We start from the raw sequence: 27,500 nt of genomic DNA on the forward strand, positions 1-27,500 counted from the left end.
TAATAAACGAAACCTCAGAATTTTCGGACATTTTAGCAATTAGGTTTAAGCTAATAAACTGATGAATATTCTCGAAATGTCTGTTTAATTTGATATTGTGTAAAGAGACTTTTAGATCTTCGTGAAAATTTAGATACCTTCAATTTTTCTTTAAATTTTAACAAGATGTATAGGCATAGGCAATATATATATATATATATATATATATATATATATATATATATATATATATATTGCAAAAATCAAGACGATGAAATATAAAATGTCAACGTCATACGATGTATTTCATTTATGTGTTACGATTGTAACACATCAAGAAAATACACCATATAATGTTCTTATTTCATATTTCGTTGTCTTGAGTTTTGCAAAAATATTATACGCTTGCTCGATTATAAAAACCTATAATCAAGAAGCTTAATTAATTAGCCTATTAATATTGACTTTGTATTTTATTGGCATATGAACATTACCGAATTTTAATATGAATAAATTTTGGGGTAAAAAGAATATTAAAGTATATATATATATATATATATATATATATATATATATATATATATATATATATATATACATATATAATATATATAATATATATATATATATATACTTTAATATTTTTTATATACATATATAATATATATAATATATATATATATATACTTTAATATTTTTTATATACATATATAATATATATATAATATATATATATACTTTAATATTTTTTATATACATATAATATATATATATATATATATATATATATATATATATATATATATATATATATATATATATATATATTAACGCTTAATGTTTTATCAATACCCAGATTAGCTGGTGCAATACTACCGGTCCCAGCTCAGAATGAAGATTTCCACTAGTTTTTCGTCCCTAAGAGAAAATTTATTTTTAATATATTATCTGTTTTTGCTCCGTTTTTATTTCTTACTTCTAAAGTCATGATATAATGCATAAGTTTTATTAAATTACTTGAACATACTTTTTAAAGTGACATGTTTATCTATAAAAACGCTTTATTCGACTCCCGACAAAAAGGAAGTGTGGACTTATAAACTCACCCCTGTCCGTTCGTTTGTTCGTCGGTTCGTCTGTCCGAAGTTTTCTCAATAACCACGACTTGGATTTTTTTTTTTTTAAATTTTGCACAAACATTAAACATCTTATGAGTAAAAAATATAACTGAACGGATTTTCCGGTAAAATTCTGGTTTTCTCCCCCATGAGTGCTTTTCGCGTTAAAATGGCTACAATTGACACTTTTCTGCTTATCAAAAAAATTGATGGCTTGGATTTTTATAAAAATTTCTGAAAAGTTGTAACTAACTGATTTCTACATTATTTTGTTTATCTATACTTCACGATAACTCTTGCGTTAGGGTTAGGGTTAGAGTTAAGGTTAGGGTTGTCTATTAGGGCTGATAAAAACACTCCATTTTTTACACTATTTTACCATATTTGTTCAAACTTTTCTGTGTATGTCTATTTAGCAGTTTTGCATGGTGCTGAACTCAAATTTAAATATGTTAAGGCTTGGGGACTTTTGGAGCTAAATGGGGGAAGGGCAAATGATGGACTTGGTCATTTCTGTTTTTGCATGGTGCAGAACTCAAATTTACATATATTAAGGTCTAAAACTGCACTGTTTTTCTATTTTCACCAGGATTTAACATCCCCTGGATACTTTTGGAGCTAAATAGGGGGAGGGGCAAATGCTGAACTTAGTCATTTTTATGCCTCGTTCACTGTGCACTCACGAGGGGCAATGCACGCTTCACTTGTTTTTCAATTGCCTTACAAAGCGTTTATTCAGAATAAAAGTTGAAAAATAGTCCTCATAAATAAACATCCTCTTTTGTGTTATTTAATCAAAAATGACGAACCATACGAGGGGCGCGCAATAAGTAATGCCCCTGACCCACTTCCCACAGTAGAGCAACGAAACTTGACACAGTTATTAGTCTTTCTCTACATATGGACCACCCAGAGTTATGCATTTCTCCCATCGTTTGATGCAGCTCTGGAGACCGTTTTTGTAGAACACCCCATGTTGGACCTCCAACCACGACGTGACTTCAGAAATCAAGGCTGCATCATCTGGGAAACCCTTTCCTTTCAAAAACAACTTCATGGCTGGGAAGAGGTTAAAGTTTGAGGGTGCAAGGTCAGGAGAGTAGGGAGGATTGGGTGGGATTTTATAACCACACGCCCGTGTTTCTGATCTGGCGACATGCGAGTTGTGGACCAGAGTGTTGTCCTGCAGGAGGAGGGTACCTTTGCTGATCTTGCCCCGCCTCTTGATTTTGATAACTTCCATTAATTTCCTCAAAAGTGAAGCATAATAGGCTCCTGTAATTGTGGTACCCTTTGCCAGGAAATCTGTCATCACTCCTGCGTCCTGATCCCAAAAGACTGTGAGCATGACCTTGCCAGTGGAGGGCTGCACTCTTGCCTTCTTTGGAGGTGGTGAGTCCAAGTGCTTCCACTGCATTGACTGGGCTTTGGTCTCTGGATCATAGTGATAGACCCAGGTTTCATCCTGTGTAATCAGTCCTTTGAAAAACTTTGACTCATCTTCTTGGCACAACTCCAAATTCATCCTCGAGCACTCGACGCTTTCTCGCTTCTGGAATGGTGTGAGCAACCTGGGAATCCATCTGGCAGACACCTTATGCATTGCATATGCAAATGGTCATGAATGACAGTTTCCACAGACCCTGTACTAATCTTGACATCTTGAGCTATTTGGCGAATAGTAATGTGCCGATTTTCCAAAATCGCAGTCTCAACTTGACGGACAGATGCCTCATCAATGGCAGAAGGGGGGCGACCAGGTCTGGGAGCTGTTTCCATAGACTTCCGGCCATGTTTGAATTCACGATGCCAGCGTTTTACAAGGTCATATGATGGGGCATTATCACAATAAGTTTCTTTCATTTCATCAAAAGTCTCCTGTGGTGTGCGTCCTTTCAAATACAAAAACCGGATCACTGCTCGACATTCAACAGGCTCCATTTCACACCTGACTCTGTTCAAACACCTGTAAAACAGAAACCACAATTAGTTCAGAGCTGTAATTTGCCACATAACCCGTAGAGATATAAATCATTGCACATGCAAAATTTCAGCTAGATCAGACAACTGGAAGTAGGTCAGGGGGCATTACTTATTGCACGCCCTCGTATGAAATCATAGAGCTATGTCAGTAATTTATTTATTCATATCAAATACATTATTATTATTCTTTGTACTCACTAGGAGTTTTCACACAGGCCATCATCAAAGATTTCTCACTGTCAACAACCTGTGGTGTTCTCTGGAGTCTGAGTGACAACAAGTATCCCCAGATTTTCACTATTCTACACCTCTTTTAATCAATTTTTCAAATGAATTTCCGTTATCGCAACAGCTGTACACAATTATTTCTCCATGGTATAGACCATTGTCTAGAGTTTTATTTAGGTGGCAATAAGCCTCAGTCCTCTTTGCACTCATTCAGTGGAGGTCTGGTTAGTGTTTTCTCTGATCGGTCTTTCAACTTTTCTTGACCCTTTCACACCTATCATGTGTTACACTTATACTGTTTCAGTTTTTTTGGATTCCGAGTGGTGTTCCTCTATTTTATTTTTCGTTTTAAATTTGTTATCTGTCCAGTTAGCGTTTGGAGCTCGGGTGTATTTTCCCTTGCATTTAAGGATTTTTCTTTAATATTTCAGCCGTTTTCATTAACACCGTTGTATTTTTTCAGACATCCATCTAATTTCAATTTCTCCCATTCTTTTTTTCGAAGATTTCTAGTGCTCCTACCATTATTAGTGTTATCTTGATTTTCATCTGCCATATCCGTTTCAGATCTCTGGCCAGTTCCGTGTATTTGCTTCACTTCTGCGTCTCCCGTGGTCAACTGGAACGGCGAAATCTACGATATGGCATGGCATATCATTAATTATAGTAGTAGTAGTAGTAGTAGTAGTAGTAGTAGTAGTAGTAGTAGTAGTAGTAGTCACTAGGATTTTACACACAGGCCATCATAAAAGAAATTTTTTTTAAATAACTTGTGGCGTTTCATGGAGACTGAGTGACAAAAAGTCTCTCTAGATTATTATTATTATTATTATTATTATTATTATTATTATTATTATTATTATTATTATTATTGGTTCACAGGGAACTTTCACACAGGTCATCAAAGATCTCGCCTTGAAAACAACCTGTGGTGTTTCCTGGAAGTCTCCACAGATTTCCAGTACTCTCAACCTCTTTCGATAACACTTGCAAAATAAATTTGCGTTGTCGCAACAGCCGCTTACATTTGACTTCTCGCTGGCAGCGGCCATCGGTCTCCATTGGAACTTGATCGGCCATAAGCCTCCTCAAGGTCCCAGTTCTCCTAGCAGCGGAGGTCTGGTCAGCGCTCTCTCCTTATTATTATTATTATTATTATTATTATTATTATTATTATTATTATTATTATTATTATTATTATTATTATTATTATTTCTGATGGCAAACTCACTTTAGATTGGAGGATTTTAACCATATTCTTTTCAGAGGACAAAAGTTATGTGTTTTGTTATTTGCGTTTTTGTTTTTTGAAACATGTTTTGTCTGAGTGTTACTAAAATAGTTCAGTTGTTTCCAACAGTTATGTCCATTACATAGTCGCAATCTTCCCTTAGGTCCCGGTTTCATCAATATTATTATCATTATTATTATCATTATTATTAGTCCCGGTTTCATCAATATTGTTATCATTATTATTATTATTAGTATTATTAGTATTATTATTATTATTAGTAGTAGTAGTAGTAGTAGTAGTAGTAGTAGTAGTAGTAGTAGTAGTAGTATAATTATTATTAATACTCCATAATAGTCTCAACTTTTGGCCGTTTTCAGTATGGTTGTTTTCTTTAACCTCAGGCTAATTCCTTTGACTTTAGACATTCAAGCTGTACCTTAAAACTTTCGCCGTTCCTAAAATGCAAGCTTTTTTGCAAAATTAAAAACGAAATTCTCTCGTCAATCTGATTTAGCCATTTATGCTGTCTCTTCCTTATGAACCCAAGCTTTTCTACTACAATGCCAATGACCGTGGCTTCTTTACATTTCCATAGTCTAATTCCGATTGCAGATATTGATACTTACTTTTCATGCATTGTTTTTTAAACACTGGTATTGAAATTATTATTGTTATTCTTTTACTTAGTATTACTTAAGCTTAAAATATTTCTAGGCTAAAAAAACTTATAAGTAATTAAGCTTGAAACATTGTTAGGCTTTTAAACTTAGTATTAATTAGGCTTAAAATATTTCTAGGCTATAAGACATAATTAATTAAGTTTAAAACATTGTTAAGCTACTAAGTATCAATTAAGCTTTAAAATATCTAGGCTACAAAACTTGTAATTTATTAAGCATTAAACATTGTTAAGCCATTAAACTTTGAATAAGTTTTAAACATTTCTCAGCTATAAAACTTATAATTAATTAATCTTGAAAAATTTTTTAGCTTTTAGACTTAGTATTAATTAAGCTATAAATATTTTACGGCTATAAAACTTTTTAATAATTAGGCTTGAAGCATCGTTAAGCTATTGTACTTAGCATTAATTAAGTTTTAACCATTTCTTGTTTATAAAAAGTTATAATTAATTAAGCCTAGAAAATCGTAAATCTATAAAACTTAGTATTAATTAAGCGTTAAGTAATTCTAGACAATAAAACTTACAATTAAGTTTGAATAAAACTTAGTATTAATTAAGCTTTAAATATTTTGAGACTATAAAACTTTTTAATTAAGTTTAAAACATTGTTAAGCTATTAAACTTAGTATTAATTACGCATAAAATATTTCTAGTCTATAAAATTTATAATTAATTAAGGCTTAAACTATGTCAAACTACTAAGTATTAAATTAGCTTAAAATAAATTTAGGCTATAAAACTTATAATGTATTAAATATCAAACATTGTTAAGCTATTAAACATAATAATAATTAAGCTTTAAATATTTCTAGGCTATAAAACTTATAATTAATTAAGCTTGATACATTAATAAACTACTATGTATTACTTAATCTATAAGTATATCTAGGTTAGAAGACTTATAATATTGTAATCAATTAATAAATATTATTATTAAATGATAAATATTAATCAAGCTTGAAATATTGTTAAGCTATTAAACTTAGTATTAATAAAGCCGTAATTATTTCTCGGCTATATAACTTATAATTTATTAAGCTTGAAATATTGTTAACTTATTAAACTAAGTATCATTAAAGTTGCTAATATTTATAGGCTATGAAACTTATAATTGATAAAGTCTGAAACATTGTTAAGCTTAACAATTTAGTATTAAGCTTTAATCACTTCTATAATATAAATAGTTTATTAATTAAGCCTTAAACATTGTTAAGCTTAAAAACTTTGTATTAATTAAGATTTGAATTATTCAATGATTGTAAAACTTATAAATAATTAAGCTTCATGCATGATTGAGTTTTTAAGCTAAGTATTAATTAAATTTTAAATCTTGCTAGTCTAAAAACTTTTAATTAATCAAGCTTAAAACATTGTTAAACTATAAACATTGTTAAGCTATAAAACATTGATGAATTAAGCTGTAAATATTTCTCGGATATAAAACTGATAATTATCAAGTCTAAAACATTTGTAAGCTTTTAAGCTTAGTATTAATTAAGCTTAATAATTTCTAGGTTATAAAACACATATTTAATTAAGCTTGAAACATTCTTAAACTATTAACTTTAGTATTAATAAAGTTTTAAATATGTCTAAGCTATATAACATAATTAATTAAACTTGAGACATTTTTAATCATTTAAACCTAGTATTTATAAAAATTAGAATATTTCTAGTACTATAAAAGTAATAATTAAGCTTAAAACATTGTTAAGCTATTTAACTTAGTATTAATCAAGCTTACAATATTTCTAGACTATCAAAATATAAAAATTAAATTTAAAACATAATAACCTTATTAAACTTAGTATTAATTAAGCGTTTAATGTTTCTAGTTTTTTAAACTTATAAGTAATTAAGCTTGAAACGTTTGTTAAGCAACTTAGTATAAATTAAGCTTTATATATTCATACTATAAAACTTATAATCTATTAAGCTAGTAAGCATAGTATTAATTTCCCTTTAAATAATTCTACTTAAGGGTGAAACATTGGTAAGCTTTAAAATTAGAATTGATAAAGCTTTGGATATTTCTAATCTATAAAACTTATAATTAAACTTGAAACATTGTAAAGCTTTTAAATTTAATATCAATTAAGCTTGAAATGTTTCTAAGCGATAAAACTTATTAACAAATAAGCTTGAAATATTATTAAGCTATAAAACTTAGTAAGCTTTTAAACGAAGTATTACTAAACTTTAAATATTTATAGACTATAAAAATTATAATTAATAAAGCTTGGAACATTGTGAAGCTACTAAGTATAAATTAAGCTTTAGTTGTATCTTGGCTGAAAAACTTAGAATATATATTGCTTGAAATATTGTTAATCTATTAAACTTAGTAGTTATTAAATTTTAAACATTTATTTATTATTATCGTTAAGCTATTTATTATTATTGTATACTGTTTATTACGTTTTAAACACTTATTTATTATCATTATTACGATTACCTATGACATATACATAGCTTGAAATATTGTGAAGCTATTAAACTTAGTATTTATTAAGTTTTAAACATTTGTTTATTATTGTTAAGCTATTAAACTTAGTATGTATTAAGTTTTAACCATTTATTTATTATTGTTAAGCTATTAAACTTAGTATTTATTAAGTTTTAAACATTTATTTATTATTGTTAAGCTATTAAACTTAGTATTTATTAAGTTTTAACCATTTACTTATTATTGTTAAGCTATTAAACCTAGTATTTATTAAGTTTTAACCATTTATTTATTATTGTTAAGCTATTAAACTTAGTAGTTATTAAGTTTTAAACATTTATTTATTATTGTTAAGCTATTAAACTTAGTAGTTATTAAGTTTTAACCATTTATTTATTATTGTTAAGCTATTAAACTTAGTATTTAGTAAGTTTTAAACATTTATTATTGTTTAGCTATTAAACTTAGTATTTATCAAGTTTTAAACATTTATTTATTATTGTTAAGCTATTAAACTTAGTATTTATTAAGTTTTAAACATTTATTTGTTATTGTTAAGCTATTAAACTTAGTATTTATTAAGTTTTAAACAATTATTTATTATTGTTAAGCTATTAAACTTAGTATTTATTAAGTTTTAAACATTTATTTGTTATTGTTTAGCTATTAAACTTAGTATTTATTAAGTTTTAAACAATTATTTATTATTGTTAAGCTATTAAAGTTAGTATTTATTAAGTTTTAAACATTTATTTATTATTGTTAAGCTATTAAACTTAGTATTTATTAAGTTTTAAACATTTATTTGTTATTGTTAAGCTATTAAACTTAGTATTTATTAAGTTTTAAACATTTATGTATTATTGTTAAGCTATTAAACTTAGTATTTATTAAGTTTTAACCATTTATTTATTATTGTTAAGCTATTAAACTTAGTATTTATTAAGTTTTAACCATTTATTTGTTATTGTTAAGCTATTAAACTTAGTATTTATTAAGTTTTAAACATTTATTTATTATTGTTAAGCTATTAAACTTAGTAGTTATTAAGTTTTAAACATTTATTTATTATTGTTTAGCTATTAAACTTAGTATTTATTAAGTTTTAAACATTTATTTATTATTGTTAAGCTATTAAACTTAGTATTTATTAAGTTTTAAACATTTATTTGTTATTGTTAAGCTATTAAACTTAGTATTTATTAAGTTTTGAACATTTATTTATTATTGTTAAGCTATTAAACTTAGTATTTATTAAGTTTTAAACATTTATTTGTTATTGTTTAGCTATTAAACTTAGTATTTATTAAGTTTTAACCATTTATTTATTATTGTTAAGCTATTAAACTTAGTATTTATTAAGTTTTAAACATTTATTTAATATAGTTAAGCTATTAAAGTTAGTATTTATTAAGTTTTAAACATTTATGTATTATTGTTAAGCTATATTAATAAATTCAGTTTGAAGCATAGCAAAACTTTCAAACTATGTATTTTCAGATTGAAATATGTCTAGGCAATAACACTAATCAATGTTAAATATTTTGTTGGCTATTTAACTTATAATAAATTAAACTTGAAACATTGTTAAGCGTTAAACTTAGTATTAACTAAGCTGAACATATTTCTGAACTATATAACTTATAATAACTTAAGCTTGAAACATTGTCAAGCGTTTCAACTTATTAATTAAGCTTAAAATATTTTTAGGTTATTAAACTTATAATAATTTAGTGTAAAACATTGTTGAGCTTTTAAACTTCGTAATTATAAAGCTTTAAATAGTTTAAGGCTATAAAACTTCGTAATTATAAAGCTTTAAATAGTTTAAGGCTATAAAACTTCGTAATTATAAAGCTTTAAATAGTTTAAGGCTATAAAACTTCGTAATTATAAAACTTTAAATAGTTTAAGGCTATAAAACTTACAACGAATTAAATCTCAACTATTTTTGGCAATCGAACTTAGTATTAATTAAGGTTTGAATATTTTTAGGTTATAAAACTTATTAATTAAGCTTGCAACATTGTTAAGCTATTAAACTTAGTATAAATGAGGAGGTTAACATTCCTAATCTAAAACATTTATAAGTAATTACGCCTCAAACATTGTTAACCTACCAATAATTAATTATGCTTGAAATGTATTTGTTCTATAAAACCTGTAATTTATTGAGCTTCAACATTGTTAAGTTATTAAACTTATTATTAATTAAGGTTTAAATATTACTAGCTTAAAAACATATAATTAATTAAGGTTGAAACATTCTAAAGCTTTTAAACTTGCTGGCTTATAAAATATATAATTAATTAGGGTTGAAATATCGTTAAGCTTTTAAACTTAGTATTAATTAAGGTTTAAATATTGCTGGCTTATAAAACATATAATACATTAAGATTTAAACATCGTTAAGCTTTTAAACTTAGTATTAATTAGAGTTTAAATATTGCTAGCTTATAAAATGTGTAATTAATTAAGGTTGAAATATCGTTAAACTTTTAAGCGTAGTATTGATAAAGTTTAAATATTTCTAGTCTATAAAACTAATAATTAGTCTTAGAAACATTGTTAAGTCTTCAAGTCCAACATAAACAAACTCCTGACAAATCGCCCACTTAAGTAAGACACTCTATCAAAACCCCCAATACTAATGATTACTACAATAATATCTCTTTGATTACTGTACACGCAATGACCCTTATTCCTGAGTGGCCTTCGGGCCTTGATAAATGGTGACCCCCATGTAAAAAAAAGCTTGATATTAATGAAGCCTGAAATATTTCTATGCTATAAAACATAATTAATTAAGATTAAAAAGTGTTAAGTTTTTAAACGTAGCTGTAAATATTTCTTGGCTATTAAACATTAATAATTAAGCTCGAAACATTGTTTAGCTTTTAAACTTTAGTATTAATGAACCTTTAAATATTCATAGGCTATAAAACATAATTAATTAAGCTTGAACATTTTTAGGCTTTTAAACTTAATAATAAAAAAGATGGAAACATTGCTAGGTAAATAAAACATAATTAATTTAGCTTGAAATATTGTTAAGCTTTTCAACTTCGTATTTAAAAAAAGCTTTAAATATTTCTATGCTATAAAACATATTTTATTAAGCTTGAAACATTGCTAAGCTTTTAAACATAGTATTAATAAAGCTGTAAATATTGTTAAGCTTTTCAACTTCGTATTTAAAAAAGCTTTAAATATTTCTATGCTATAAAACATATTTTATTAAGCTTGAAACATTGCTAAGCTTTTAAACATAGTATTAATAAAGCTGTAAATATTGTGAAGCTTTTCAACTTCGTATTTAAAAAAGCTTTAAATATTTCTATGTTATAAAACATATTTTATTAAGCTTGAAACATTGCTAAGCTTTTAAACATAGTATTAATAAAGCTGTAAATATTGTTAAGCTTTTCAACTTCGTATTTAAAAAAGCTTTAAATATTTCTATGCTATAAAACATATTTTATTAAGCTTGAAACATTGCTAAGCTTTTAAACATAATATTAATAAAGCTGTAAATATTGTTAAGCTTTTCAACTTCGTATTTAAAAAAGCTTTAAATATTTCTATGCTATAAAACATATTTTATTAAGCTTGAAACATTGCTAAGCTTTTAAACATAGTATTAATAAAGCTGTAAATATTGTGAAGCTTTTCAACTTCGTATTTAAAAAAGCTTTAAATATTTCTATGTTATAAAACATATTTTATTAAGCTTGAAACATTGCTAAGCTTTTAAACATAGTATTAATAAAGCTGTAAATATTGTTAAGCTTTTCAACTTCGTATTTAAAAAAGCTTTAAATATTTCTATGCTATAAAACATATTTTATTAAGCTTGAAACATTGAGCTTTTAAACATAGTATTAATAAAGCTGTAAATAATTCCAGGCCATAAAACATAATAAATAAAGCTAGAAACATTGTTAACTTTTTAAACTTAATATTAATAAAGCTTGAAATTTTTTTCTTGGCTATTAAAATATAATAATTAAGTTTTAAACAAAATTAAGCTTTTAAACTAAGTATTTATTAAGCGTTAAATGTGTCTAGTTTTTTTTTAACTTATAAGTAATTAAGCCTTAAACGTTTTAAAGTTACTAAGTATGAATTAAGCTTTAAATGTATACATTCTATAAGACTCATAATTTATTCACCTTCTAATATTTTTACGCTATTAAACATAGTATTAATTAAAGTTAAAATATTTTACCTTATAACATTTATAAAAAAGATTGTTAAAACATTGTTAAGCCTTTTAACTTAGTCTTGATAAAGCTTTGGATATTTCTACTATATAAAAGCTATAATTAAGCTTAAAACATTATAAGGCTTTTCAACTTACTATTAAGTAAGCTTTAAATATTTCTGAACTATTGAACTTATAATCAATCAAGCTTGAAACATTATTAAGCTCTAAACTTTATATCAATTAAGTTTTAAATATTTTTCGTCTTTAAAACTGATAATTAATTAAGTCTGAAGCATTGTTAAGTTTTAAACTTAGTATTAATTTAGCTTACACTATTTTTAAATTAAATAATTTGATAATTAAGCGTTAAACATTGTAAAGCAACTAAGAATGAATTAAGCTTTAGATATATATTAGGGTAAAAAGAAACGTATAATATAATTATCTGGAAATATTGTTAAGCTATTAAACTTTGATTTATTTAGTTTTAAAGATTTCTCGATTATAAAACTTTAAAAAAACAATTATGCTTCACACATTGTTAAGCGTTTAAAATATGTATTTTACAGTTTTAAACATTTTTAGGTAAAAAAAAAACTCATCATTAATAAAGCCTGATACGTTGATAAGCTCTTAAACAGTATTAATTGTGCTTTTAATATTTCTAGAAAATAAAACTTATGATTAAGTTTGAAACATTGTTAACATATTTAACTTAGCAATAATTAACCTTTAACCATTCTTAGGCTATAAAACTTGAAATAAATTTAGTTTGAAACATTGTTAAGATTTCAAACTTAATATAATTATAATAATTTAAGCTTGAAACATTTTAAGCTTTTAAATCCAGTACTAATCAAACTTGAAATATTTCTGAACTATTAAAATTAAAGTAATTTAGCTTGAAACATTGTTGAGCTTTTTCACTTAGTATTTATTAAGCTCTAAATATTTCTAGGCTATAAAACTTACAATTAATTAAGTCTCAACTATTTTAAGCAATCAACTTTGTAATTATTAAGCTTTAAATATTTCAAGGCTATAAAACTTATAAATGAACTGTGAAACATATGTTTGCTATTAAACGTAGTATTAATTAAGCGTTCAATGTTTCTAGTCTATCAAACTTTTAAGTAAATAAGCCTAAAACATTTTTAAGCTACTTTGTATTAATTTAGTTTAAAATATATCTATTCTATTAAACTTAGGGTCCTGGATATGACCTTAAACTATATCCAGTGGTGAGGCCCCAGCTTGTGGGCTTTGGGAAGTGTGGAGCCACCCTTCAATTACCATTGCTCCCAGGTCCACTCTGACCCGGAGTGGTAGTACCTGTTAGGGTCCCAACTATGGGTTAATAGAAACCGACGTGAAAACAACAAATATATTCTATTAAAAATTTTTTCTTTAAAATCTTTGGATTCGGCATTAAATAACCCGAAAAGGGTTGCTATGCCGTAAAACAAAAACAACCAACCAATCTATCAAACTTAAAATTTATTTAGCTTTAAACATTGTTAATTTATTAAACTTAGTATTAATTAAGGTTTACATACTGCTAGGCTATCCAACTCATAATAAAATAAAGTTTAAGAAATTGCTAAAATTTAAATTTAGTAATGATAAAGCTTTAATATTTCTAGTCCATAAAACTTATAATTAAACTTGAAACATTATTAATAATTTATAAAGTTCGTAATATTTATAAATGTTGTATTGATAAAGTTTAAATATTTCTAGTCTATAAAACTCATATTTATACTTGAAACATTCTTAAGCTTTAAAGCTTGATATTAATAATGCTTGAAATATTTCTAGGCTATAAAACTATTAATTAAGCTTAAACATTGTTACTAGTTAATAAAGCTTTAAATATTTCTAGTGTGTAAAACTAATAATAAAACTTGAAACATTGTTTATAAATAATAAAGCTTGGAATATTTCCAACCTATAAAACATAATTAATTATACTTGAAACATTGTCATAGTTAAGAAAGCTTTAAATATTTTTAGTCTATAGAACTATTAAGCTTCAAACATTGTTAATAATTAATAAAGCTACTTCTTGGCTATGAAACATAATTATTAAAGCTTTAAATATTTCTAGTCTATAAAACTATTAAGCTTCACACCTTGTTAATAATTAATAAAGCTTTTCTAGGCTATGAAACATAATTATTAAAGCTTGAAACATTGTTAATAATTTATAAAGCTTTCAATATTTCTAGTCTATAAAACTAATAATTAAGCTTGAACCATTGTTGATAAATAATAAATCTTTTAATATTTGGTACATTGATTGTAGTTTATTTTAATTATCTTTTATAGCCTAGAAATATTAAACGCTAATACTAAGTTTTTAAGCCTTTAGTTTAGTTTGCTATAAATAATTAACAATGTTAGTAATAATTTATTAATCCAATGTTAGCAATAATTAATAAAGCGTTTTTTATCAAGTTAGTAATAATTAATTAATACAATCTTTTAAACATTTCTTGGCTATAAAACTTTAAATTAATAAAGTTTAGAACATTGTTAAACTTGAAATATACTTAGGCTTTAGAACTTGTAATTTATTAAGCGTCAGGCAATATTAAGCTATTAAACTTAGTATTAATTAAGTTTTAAATATTTATTGGCGATAAAACATGAAATTAATAAAGTTTAGAACATTGTTAAGCTTGTAAACTTAGTATTAAATAAGCTTTAGATATTTTAGACTATAAAACTTATTCATAATTAAGCTTGAAGCATCGTTAAGCTATTAAACTTAGTATTAATTAAGTTTGGAATATTTTCAGGACAGAAAACGCATAATTAATTAACCTTGAAACATTGTTAACCTATTATATATAGCATTAATAAAGCTTTTAATATTGCTAGGTTAGAAAACATAGTTAATTAAGCTTGAAACATCGGTAAGCTATTAAGCTTATTATTAATAAAGCGTTAGATATTTCTAGTTCATAAAAGTTATTAAAAATTGACCTTGAAGCATTAGAATTAATTGAACTTATTCTTTATTAGGTTTTACTATTACTACAGCATAGAAGCATTCTAAGCCATACAATTTATTATTATTTAATGTCTAAGCCATACAATTTATTATTATTTAATGTCTAAGCTATACAATTTATTATTATTTAATGTCTAAGCCATACAATTTATTATTATTTAATGTCCAAGCCATACAATTTATTATTATTTAATGTCTAAGCTATACAATTTATTATTATTTAATGTCTAAGCCATACAATCTATTATTATTTAATGTCTAAGCCATACAATTTATTATTATTTAATGTCTAAGCCATACAATCTATTATTATCTAATGTCTAAGCAATACAATTTATTATTATTTAATGTCCAAGCCATACAATTTATTATTATTTAATGTCTAAGCCATACAATTTATTATTATTTAAGTTCTAAGCCATACAATTTATTATTATCTAATGTCTAAGCAATACAATTTATTATTATTTAATGTCCAAGCCATACAATCTATTATTATTTAATGTCTAAGCCATACAATTTATTATTATTTAATGTCTAAGCCATACAATCTATTATTATCTAATGTCTAAGCAATACAATTTATTATTATTTAATGTCTAAGCTATACAATTTATTATTATTTAATGTCTAAGCCATACAATTTATTATTATTTAATGTCTAAGCTATACAATTTATTATTATTTAATGTCTAAGCCATACAATTTATTATTATTTAATGTCCAAGCCATACAATTTATTATTATTTAATGTCTAAGCCATACAATTTATTATTATTTAATGTCTAAGCCATACAATTTATTATTATTTAATGTCCAAGCCATACAATTTATTATTATTTAATGTCTAAGCTATACAATTTATTATTATTTAATGTCTAAGCCATACAATTTATTATTATTTAATGTCCAAGCCATACAATTTATTATTATTTAATGTCTAAGCTATACAATTTATTATTATTTAATGTCTAAGCCATACAATTTATTATTATTTAATGTCCAAGCCATACAATTTATTATTATTTAATGTCTAAGCTATACAATTTATTATTATTTAATGTCTAAGCCATACAATTTATTATTATTTAATGTCCAAGCCATACAATTTATTATTATTTAATGTCTAAGCTATACAATTTATTATTATTTAATGTCTAAGCCATACAATCTATTATTATTTAATGTCTAAGCCATACAATTTATTATTATTTAATGTCTAAGCCATACAATCTATTATTATCTAATGTCTAAGCAATACAATTTATTATTATTTAATGTCCAAGCCATACAATTTATTATTATTTAATGTCTAAGCCATACAATTTATTATTATTTAAGTTCTAAGCCATACAATTTATTATTATCTAATGTCTAAGCAATACAATTTATTATTATTTAATGTCCAAGCCATACAATCTATTATTATTTAATGTCTAAGCCATACAATTTATTATTATTTAATGTCTAAGCCATACAATTTATTATTATCTAATGTCTAAGCAATACAATTTATTATTATCTAATGTCTAAGCTATACAATTTATTATTATTTAATGTCTAAGCCATACAATTTATTATTATCTAATGTCTAAGCAATACAATTTATTATTATTTAATGTCTAAGCCATACAATTTATTATTATCTAATGTCTAAGCAATACAATCTATTATTATCTAATGTCTAAGCAATACAATTTATTATTATTTAATGTCTAAGCTATACAATTTATTATTATTTAATGTCTAAGCCATACAATTTATTATTATTTAATGTCTAAGCTATACAATTTATTATTATTTAATGTCTAAGCCATACAATTTATTATTATCTAATGTCTAAGCAATACAATTTATTATTATTTAATGTCTAAGCTATACAATTTATTATTATTTAATGTCTAAGCCATACAATTTATTATTATTTAATGTCTAAGCCATACAATTTATTATTATTTAATGTCCAAGCCATACAATTTATTATTATTTAATGTCTAACCCATACAATTTTTTATCATTTAATGTCTAAGCTATACAATTTATTATTATTTAATATCTAAGCCATACAATCTATTATTATTTAATGTCTAAGCTATACAATTTATTATTATTTAATGTCTACGCCATACAATCTATTATTATCTAATGTCTAAGCCATACGATTTATTATTATCTAATGTCAAACATTGCTAAACTATTAAACCTATTGCCAATAAAGTTTGATACATTTTCTGTCATAACTCTTATTTAATGAAAGTGTTTTTACGCTAAAATAAAGTTTAATACATTTTACGCTATTAAACGCATTATAAATTGAGTCTGAAATGTGTCAAAGGCGTTCAACCTATAATTAATAACATTTATTACAATTGTATACTATAAAACTATTAGTTAAGTTTAAAATGTTTGTGAGCTATAAAACGTATTAATAATTAATATTGCAACATTTGTACGCAGTAGTGCTAATAAAAAATTTGACTGATTTTCATTTTTAAGCGATTCTTAGCTTTTAAATTATTATTAATAAAGCTTCAAACATCTCTCAGCTATAGAATATATTATGGTTAAATCATGTTTATGGTATAAAATTATTATTAAATTTAGCTTGAACCATTTATAAGGTTTAAAGCTTATTATTAATTATACTTGAAATACTTTGAAGGCATAAAAATTATGAATAATTCAGCTTGAATAATGTTTTAGCCATTAAATATATTGGAAAACATTAATAAACTTTAAAACTTATGATTAATGAATCGTGAATTGTTTCGAAGCTGTAAACGTAATTATTAATCAATCTTAAAACATTTATAAGCTATAAAACTCATTATAAATTAAGTTTTAACTGTTACTAAGTTACAAAATTAATTAATTAACCTTGAAACATTTATAAGCTTAGGAATTATATAATTATTTACGCTTGAAATGGTTGTATGTTATTTCTAACCAATGAGAGTTGTTAAAAATTCGAAAAATATTAAGCTTTAAAAAAATTTATAAACTATGCTTGAAGCATTTTGTAGCTCTAAAACTTTCTAATTGACCTTTAAACATTTCAATGCCATAGCACTTATTAATTAACCTTGAAACATTTCGAAGCTATAAAACTTAATAATTAACCTTGAAAATAATTAAAGCTCTAAATAATATTAATTAACGTTGAAGCATTTCCAAGCTATGAAATTTATAAATCAAGCTTGAAGCATTTCGAAACTATAAAACGTCTTAATTAACCTTGAAACATTTCGAAGCTATAAAACTTATTAACTAACCTTGAAAATTTTTAGGGCTATAAATAATATTAATTAATGTAAAAACATTTCTAAGCTATAAAATATATAAATCAAGCTTGAAGCATTTCGAAACTATAAAACGGACTAATTAACCTTGAAACATTTCTAGGTTATTCATTAATCATGAGACATTCCGAAGTTATAAAATTTATAAATTTACCTTGAAACATTTTGAGTGTATAAAACCTATTAATTAAGCATAAAAAAATTCTAATCTATAAAATATACTAATCAAGCTGGAAACATTTCAAAACTATAAAATCTATTAATTAATCATGAAACATCTCAAAACTATAAAATTTATTAATTAATCATGGAACATATCAAAACTATAATTTTTTAATTAATCATGAAACATTTCCAAACTGTAAACTTTAAAATTAATCATGAAACATATCAAAACTATAAAATTTATTAATTAATCAGGAACCATTTTAAAACTATAAAATTTATTAATCAATCAGGAACCATTTTAAAACTATAAAATTCATTAATCAATCAGGAAACATTTCAAAACTATAAAATTTATTAATTAATCATGAAACATTTTAAAACTATAAAATTTATTAATTAATAAGGCATCATTTCAAAACTAAAAAATCATGAAACATTTTGAAGCTATAAAATTTATCAATTAATCATGAGACATTCTAAAACTGTAAAACTTATTAATCAAGCATAAAATAGTTCTAACCTATAAAACTTAATAATAAAGCTTAAAAATGTTGGAAGCTATGATTTAATTATTAAGCTTGAAACATTTTGAAGCTATAAAATTTATTAATTAATCATGAAACATTTTAAAACTACAAAATTTGTTAATTAATCAGGAAACATTTCAAAACTGTAAAATTCATTAATTAATCATGAAACATTTTAAAACTTAATAATCAAACTTTAAAATGTTTGAAGCTATGATTTAATTATTAAGCTTGAAACATTTTGAAGCTATAAAATGTATTAATTAAGCATTAAAAAAATTTTAAGCTATAAAACTTATGAAACAATTTTGTGTTGTAAAACTTCAATCGCATAAGTTTTATCGTCACACAGTTTTTCACAATAACAGTTGAGATGATTGGTTTCTCTTTTATATTCGCAAAGGTTTTGTTTCATCTACATTCACTTTTTAAGTACTTTAGAAGACATCGGTGTTTTGCATGCTTGATTTTCTCTATTTAATTACAAACAAAACTTTTGGTGGTGGTGTTGGCCGTAAAAGATTAGAGCACACGCCGTTGGTGGTGGAGAGCCAGAATCATGCGTTGCATACAGGTACGGACTACTGAATCGGTTATTCCGAGGTCAATCCCAGCCAGTTCTAGCAAATTCATTTACACATCAATACAGTTGGGAAAGATACGTGATCCGCCATGAGCAATTACATCATTTTATTTTAACATAATAAATGTAAGATGGATGAAATGTACAACCGGAATCTATAAACAAACAAAGGATACACTTAAATTTTCAGTAACAGAAAACGTGATGTTTATAAAAGTCCCTTTGTGCTCTATGCAGCTCCCTGACTTTTGTTAATCTTTCAGGGGCTGCATAGCATACTTTGCTGCAAAGCTTCATCTCCGCTTGTGCAATCGCAGCTCATATGGGTTTGCAAAGTTCAACGGTGCTATAAATATGATACCGTAGAACCAAGGGATACGGCATTAAAATTAGTAAAAAAAAATGCAATAGCGTATATAATACACATGTATATAATCAAATCCATTTATCCTTAGCCTTGAGACCCTGGATGGGGCATAGGCCATCCACAACTTTTTAGATGCTTATGTAGCGAGGAGTTCTTTTTTCGGAATGAGGGCGCTGACCCCACGCCCAAGCTTCCCACGTTGACATACTGGTTCTCGCCAGATCGCCGAAGTTAAGTAACGTTGAACCTAGCCTGTACCAGATGGGTGACCGTTTAGGAAGTATGTTCTTGAAGATATAATCAAATAATATTATTAAAAAAACACCGTAAGGCGGGTAAAATACCGTAACCAGGGGGAGGAAAACATAGTATTCCACATCGTAACCTGAAAAAAAAACGTATCTGAGGATCACCGTATCCCGGGGTTCTACTGCATTCGTTTTCTAGATTTAATGACACATAAAATCGAAAAAAAAATACTTATGTATCAACAAACGTATAGACATAAGAAATTTTGTACTCTGAGACTTTCGGTGGAATCCAGTTTAATGACAAAACCCTTTGTAATATATATTTTTTTTCTTTTATTTCGATGGTGATCTCAAGTTCATGGTTGATTACCCCCTCTATCATGTGAATCCGAAATAATCTTGAAACATTGTTAAGCTACTAAACAGAAATAAACATCGTAAGTGTTATAAATGATTAAAAACTATATTTTAGCTTCTTAAAAAATAACTGTCTCACGCTCCTCCAAAAAATATGGCTTCCAAATCGTAAACTGCTTCGACCATTTCCGTTAGTTAAAACTATTTTAATCGGGTAAAAACCCATGTAAAAGGGTTAACAAAAAATGCAATCATTTGACCCGCCTCGTGCTACTCTGCGACTTCTCGTTTCGGAGAAGATACTGTTTGAAAAAATGGAGACAAACAAACAGACAGTCAGACAGACAGACAAACAGTAAGTTATAAAAATAATATTAAAAAACAGATTTTTGCTCCTTAAAACCTATATGACCACTACAAAAATATGGTTTTCAAATTGTAAACTGCTTTGTGCATTTCCGTTAGCAACTATTTAAACCGCGTAAAACATCCCCATAGACAAACGGCCATAAAAAAAAAATGCAATCATTTGACCCGCCTCGCGTAACTCTGCAACCTTTGGCATTAGTTTCCCCGATATTCTTTTAGTAAAAGTTCTTTCTAGACAAACATCGGGTACTTACGGGAGGATCACGTGAAGGTTGCTAAGTAAAAGCGATGGTTGTAGAACGAACTGGATTCGAACTTGGAACGCCTAGATCGTTAATCCGGGTCGCTAACTTCTTGACCACAGATTGTTGATGATTGTATCAAAGTTATATTCGCTTGATGTACATTACAATATTAACGCGTAAATTTGAATATGAATTGGATGCATCCTTTAAGAGCATCATTGCATAAAGTTAAAATACAAACTTTAAAAAACTGAGTAATGCTCTCGTTTTTTTGTTTTTTTGTTTTTTCTTTATTTTTTCTTTGCTTTTTGTTTGTTTGTTTTTTTTTTCATATAAATAAAACAGTCAATGTATGCGTATGTGTGTTTGTGTGATAAAATTTAACCGATAAACTCTTAAACCACTGGCCACATAACACTGAATTTAACAGTAAGAATGGTTTATATCGTGTAAAATCCTTGTTTGGATGGATGAATAACGCGTACAGAAATATGTCGGCAAGTTGAAATGCAAGATTTTCATTTCAATTTGTCGACATATTTCTATTATTTTTGTGCATACGCAAATTCATTCATAGCTTCAAGTGGTTTAATTTCAAATCTTTCTTATTTATCTGTCGATTGGTCAAACGGTACAAAATGCGGCTGGAACGCTAAATATTTTGATTTCAATTCTAGCTGACGGTACCCGAGTCATTTTATGTAATCTTTTGAAATCAGTACAATATATATAAGGTGCAATATAATAATTAATTAAGAATTCATTGTGTAATATTAAATACGAATTTTGTATGAATTAAAATATATTTAAATGTAATTTACATCCGGTGAAGGCCGGGCACCCACCAATATTTATTTAATAAAAAAAAGTAATACTGTAATGGTGTAATTATTATTTTATTATTATTATTATTATATTATTATTTAATAATAAAATTAAAACATTAGCCGATTTTCAAAAGTTTCATTATAATCTTACGAAATAATGCTTTCAAATTATTCGGATGATTCCTATTACAACATATATATATATATATATATATATACATATATATATATATATATATATATATATATTGCGTGTATTTAGGCAGCGTTTTTTCATTCGGGCAGACATTGTTAAAAACGTAGAAAGCTTCTGTTTAGTAATATCTTTTTGTATTTTGTCAATCTTTCGTATTATCGTTTTTGTATATACATCGAACGTATAGACGTACGGTCCAAGTATTTTTTTCTTCTCGAAGTGTCCGCGGTCTGAACTTTTCGTGAAATCTTCTTCACATTATCAGGAGTGTGTGCTAGCCTCGTTAAGGAATTATGGGAAGATTTACATATATATATATATATATATATATATATATATATATATATATATATATATATATATATATATATATATGACTACGTCTTTAGTCACATAAATTAATATACGGAAATATAATTTTATGCGTAAATTTTTAGTATTTACTTCAATGGTGCTCAATACATAGGTAGAGCTAGGTAGTAGGTAATAAAAATATATATGGCAATTAAGCTACACAGAATATTCCGCGTTTCATTCTCGTGAGAATTCGTCAGGCATAAGCCTGTGTAGCTTAATTGCCATATATATTTGTATAACTTACTATATATATATATATGTGTGTGTGTGTGTGTGTGTGCATATATATATTTATATGTATGTATATATATATATATATATTTATATGTATGTATATATATGTATGTATGTATGTGTATATATATATATATATATATATATATATATATATATATATATATATATATATATATATATATATATATATATATATAATGTTGCTTACGGCGGACGATGTATGCATAAAATACAGTTAATTTAGTTGTTTTAGTATATACTGTTTGTGAGTAAAGCTTTTGCCCAGTCAATTATAAAAATTTAAATTTTATGCACATTTTGTAAATAAAAAAATGTTATTCCGAAGGTTTCGTATATTTTACTTCCGGTTTTTATTTATTTCTGTTAATGACAATTATAATTATCCTGTGACTGAATGGAATACTTTGGTGCGCAGCTCCAACGCCACTGAAGCAATGAGAACTTAGATTTGTTCGTTAAGTTTAGCAATAAAATATACGATTTCCGATTTCAACTGATATATGTAATAGGAGAAATGATTGGGTATTTAAAAAGTTATAGACGGGAGAAAATAGGTGCACAAATTTATCAGACTTATTATGTCTGGATAGATTGATGGTTTGGGCTGCAATTACTTTTGATGTTCTTGTTTAATGAATTCCACGCTCTCACTCGGCCCCAAAGTCACCAGATTTTAAGCGATTGTTGAGGTGGTTTGTTTTCGGTTGCTGACAGGTAGGGTTCAGTGCAGTTCTAGGAAGTCCGCCTTCCCAGGCTTTGCCTTTTCATTCTTTAATCTCTAATCGCCCGAAACTCTCTGCCGATGAATGCCGGTGGAACTAATCAGGCATGTTTTTGTAGACCAGAGTGCTTTTCCTCGAGGACGCTGGGTTTTCAAAGCCCATTTTCCCGACCTTGTGTTAGATCTTCCGCCGCGGAAAGGAGATAAATAAGCATCGAATGTTACGCTTTAGACTTCAATAACAATAATTTAAACTGCATTTTTTTTTTGCTCTTTTCTTAATCGAGTAGACAACATATGAAGAGTTCGAATGCAAAAAGGCGATATATGCCGTTTTTAAAATTACGAAACTATCACTACAAAATATATTGCATTTCAACACAGGCAAAAAGGAGAACGGCTTAAGTATAAACAAAGCTACAAACAAAAGTAAAATATATATGTGGTCACTTATGGCGGGTCCTGAATGAAATAAAAATCGACTTTGCTCTGAATCAAATGGCAACTTGTACAAGGGAGTTCTTAAGTAATGCCTCCTATTTTTCCTATTTTTCCATCCAAATGGATTAGAGGAGATTGTAAATTGCATTCTTATGATGACTGAACTTATGAATTCATGACCTGAAAGTTTCATATTTTTGTTGCAGATATTTATGGTGTAAGACTCTAAGAAAGCAAATCCTGTCATAAAAATGCGTCAGAAGCAGAGGTGCGTCATTGAACTCTTGGCAAAAGTGCATTGGGAATGGTGGTGACTTTGTAGAAAAACAAATTATGGAGCAAAAAACAATAAATAAAAAGATTGCTTGTTTAAATGGTACCACTCCTATCTTCGTAGCTATTCGACGTTTTTAGTTTAAAATGGGAGGCTTTTCCTTTGGGATGATCATCGTATCTATTGAATTATTTTCGACAGTTATTTTGTTTTGTTTTGTTTTTTTTTATTTAAAAAATCCCAAACTTGTTTACACGTAAAACTATCCTAACTTTTTTACGTAGTGTTTTGTTTTGTTTTTTTATTTTTTAGATTAGCATTGATAATGTGTATTATTTGACTTGCTCGGACTACTATTCTTATTTTGGATGTTATTCTCACAACGTGTTGGCGATTAAATATCCGGCGTGGTTCGAGTCCATCTTGTCACACTCGAGAATCTTCATGTCGAACTCGGGAATCTGTACGAAATTTCAAACGAAATCCTTACTACCACAGAGATAGTCAGCCATAAAAGTTTTAAACAATTCCACATTATATTAGCTTCTAGTATTCTCCCGTTTCGACCGATGCAACGTTCGACCTTTTTTGCGTGCGTCTCGTTGAACTAGAGAATATTTATGTCGAACTCGGGTATCTATATGAAATTTTGAACGGAACGTTTGATTTATTCCATGGAGGTACTTTGTTCTCGTTTCGTCAAGTATAGAATTATTAAGTAATTCGTCGTTCCATTGAAGTACTCTACCTACTATTCTCATCTTTGATGTTATTTTCGAAACGTTTCGGCCGATGTAATATTAGGCCTTCTTTCAATTCGTCTTATCTAACTCGGGAATTTTTACGAAATTTCAGACAGAACACTTAATTTATTTCATGGAGGTAGCTTTGAAGCCTTAAGTAATTCGTAATTATATGTGTAGTATCGCTCGTACTGAGGATTGAACCTTCAACTGCCTGGAAACTGTCACTTAGAAATTATTATACTGTGCATATTTATCCGTTGCGCAAAATCCCGTCATAGTAGTCCGAATAATCCAAATAACACAGATATTTAGCTTCGGTTCGTATTTTTCAACTTTATAAAAAGTTCCTGTTTTCGATCGTCCAGTCTTTGGGATTGTTTGCACCTTTGTTTTGCTTGAAGTTGCGTTTTTCTATTTCAAAATGGTGACGACTTACAAAAAAAAAAAAAAAAAAGAAAGAAAATACTGAATCATTTGTCCACGGAATATATACATATATATATATATATATATATATATATATATATATATATATATATATTTCACTGGTTACAAGTTTACAATATGACGTAGTTATATTATTTGTCGGTGTGTATATAGTGACGACAGTAGTATATAGATTTTTTTTTCATACCAATATAAATTCAGTTCCCCCCTTTCGACTATTCTGTTTTATTTCACTCAGACATTGATTCTGATTCGTTAACTCGTTCGCCCCTCCTCCTCATCTTCATCATCTTCCTCCCCTACTCAAACCCAAATCTGCTTAGAAAAATTCTTCCTCTCCCTCTCTCTCTCTCTCTCTCTCTCTCTCTCTCTCTCTCTCTCTTTCTCTCTCTCTGTCTATTTCTCCTAATAACTGTCTTTCCCCCGTTACTCTTTCTCATTAACTATCCTCTCTCTTATTGTTCTATTTTACCTCTTCCTTCTACTCACATTCCTTAGTCTCTCTGACTCCCTCTCTTGTTCTCCTTGTTTTGACCATTCTCTTTATCTCTCTCTCTCTCTCTCTCTCTTGTTATCCTTCCTGTTCTCCCCCTCTATCTCTTCCCCTTTCTCTTAGTCTACCTCCCTTGCTCTATCTTTCTTCCTCTTTCTTACTTGTTCGCTCTTTGTTCTCTCTCTCTCTTTCTCTCTCTGTCTCTCTCTCTCTCTCTCTATCTATCTATCTATTTATCTCTCATTTACTTTTGCCCCTCCTCTCTCCGGCTCTCTCTCTCTTTCTTTCTCTCTCTCTCTCTCTACCTCCCCCTCTCCTCTCTTTCTCTCCCTCTCTCTTGATATTTCTGGCTTCTCATTCGGTTCACTCAAGCCCGCTCTATCCACACTGAAAGTCTCTTTCTGAGTGTCTTTTCATCCCCTTCTTCCTTGTTCCGTCGGCATACCAATAACGTCATTTTGGCCGCGTATTTTTCTACTGCTCGCCTCGTATCGTACCTGGCTTCGTAGCGACGACAGACACCATTGTTATTACGGTTAGTCGACACTAATATGTCTCTCTCTCTCTCTCTCTCTCTCTCTCTCTCTCTCTCTCTTTCGTCTATTTTGTTGGCGTTAAATGCCGCCCCCAACTCCTTCGATAATATCATCGACTAACCATTACACCGTTTGATGTGGTACTTTGCACCCGCCACCATCTCAGTGACATCGGCATTCAGTCTGTTCTTCTTCGGCTTTTACGGGAGATGCTATAGCCTCGCATTCATAACGAACGGTTACTGCTATCTGGAATACTTAGAAAGAATTAAGTTTACAGTGATTAGTTAGCGATTGACAGTGTTTTTTTGTTTTGTTTTGTTTTTTTCGTACATAGCAACTCGTGTTCTATCAAGCGTACACGACGGATCGTTTACAACGGGCAACTGCGCGTACGCATTACGTAACCTGTATATGAAAATGGAGTTTGATAGGCCGCAAAAAAGAAAAAATACAGACAAAGAAAGCGAAAACAAAATACGCAAAAGAAATGAAGTCGTGAAATATGTTTTCTCCTTTCTTCATGTCTTTTTCTCATGATGATGATGATGATGATGATGATGATGATGATGATGATGATGGTCGATTTTAAAACGAAACATTTGAAGCGAAGAATGTTCCGGAAAGAAGAAGAAGAAGAAGAAGAAGAAGAAGAAGAAAACAATCATCATCATCAACAACAGCAGCAGCAGCAGCACCAACAACAACAACAACAAGGAGAACAAGAACAGCAAGAACAAGAAGTTTGTTCGGCATGTCTGCTTTCACAGCATTACATCTTTTTTGGTCAGTAAATGTTGAAACACAATGCCTATTGTATATGACGAATTGCATACAATTAGTTGAACACAAATTGTTGTTTTTATTCATGACGTGCATGGAATTTGTGTGGTTAAAACAAAAGAAGAAGACGAAAAAAGCAAGATTAAGACGAAGGAAGATAATAAGATAGAAAAGAAAAAGAGAAAGAAAAGGAAGAGGAGGTGGATAGAGAGAGAGAGAGAGTAAAATGTATGGCAGGCAAATAATGAACAAAGTTTAAGAAAAAAAAAATGGATGCCCTAAAATGGAAAGAAAGGCAAAAAGGAAACATATGAAAGATGGTGGATAAGAGGAGGGGGAGGACAACGGGGACGAGGAAG

General features: G+C 27.5%; 1 long non-coding RNA gene across 1 annotated transcript in view; it reads left to right on the forward strand.

The window, feature by feature from the left end:
* Positions 1 to 27,500, forward strand: part of LOC145248924 (uncharacterized) — a 355,269-nt gene that overhangs the window by 297,755 nt on the left and 30,014 nt on the right. The gene's annotated exons all lie outside the window — the stretch shown is intronic.

Source organism: Euprymna scolopes, chromosome 27 (genome assembly GCF_053919585.1).
Source record: "Euprymna scolopes isolate OS-2025 chromosome 27, ASM5391958v1, whole genome shotgun sequence".
NCBI lineage: Eukaryota > Metazoa > Mollusca > Cephalopoda > Sepiida > Sepiolidae > Euprymna > Euprymna scolopes.